This window comes from Crocuta crocuta, unplaced genomic scaffold (assembly GCF_008692635.1).
Source record: "Crocuta crocuta isolate KB4526 unplaced genomic scaffold, BGI_CrCroc_1.0 scaffold331, whole genome shotgun sequence".
NCBI lineage: Eukaryota > Metazoa > Chordata > Mammalia > Carnivora > Hyaenidae > Crocuta > Crocuta crocuta.
In genome coordinates this window covers 2343422-2343992 of record NW_027531015.1, presented here as the reverse complement: position 1 = coordinate 2343992, position 571 = coordinate 2343422, and the positions used below count along the sequence as shown (strand labels likewise).

Sequence of the window (571 nt, the reverse complement as noted above, 5' to 3'; positions counted from 1 at the left end):
AGACCTGACTTTCTTTCACAAAAAAAAAAAAAGAAAAAAAGGCTGAAGCTCCACTGAGAATTAGGAACTCGGTTCAGACTGGAAGACTCACGCCATTTTGTGTGAAGCAAGATTTTATTTGCAGCGCTCTGTGTGACCTAAACAGCAGACTAACAGGGAAAAGAAGAAAGATAGGAGATAACTTTTCTTTTGTTTCTTTGTTTTTTAAAAAATGTGGAACACTTCACTAATTTACATGTCGTCCTTGTGCAGGGGTCATGCTGACGTGTGTATTGTTCCAATTTTAGCATATGTGTTGCCAAAATGAGCACAAGGTCAGTTTTCAGCATTTCTTTCTACATGGAAAATCATAAGCTGAGCCCTGCAACTTTTTCTTCTAGACCTGTGCCATACATTTCCTGAGCTGTCTTAGAGTGATCCCCACTTGGAAAACCTTTTAAAGTCCTTAGATTTCAAGGCTTAAGTAAAGGTGTGTCAAGCCATGGACTCTGTCACCCTCCAGTCAACCCCTTGAAAAGAGAATCCCATGCTGATCTAGTTAATGAGTAAGTCTCTGATTTAATCAAAGAAA

The 571-nt window shown here is 39.1% G+C and overlaps 1 non-coding gene across 1 annotated transcript; it reads right to left on the bottom strand.

Moving 5' to 3' along the window:
• Positions 1 to 207: 207 nt before the first annotated feature.
• LOC144237239 (U6 spliceosomal RNA) lies at positions 208 to 311 on the bottom strand. The gene has a single exon (XR_013336797.1). It is a non-coding gene; the product is annotated as a U6 spliceosomal RNA (small nuclear RNA).
• Between the last annotated feature and the right edge of the window lie 260 nt (positions 312 to 571).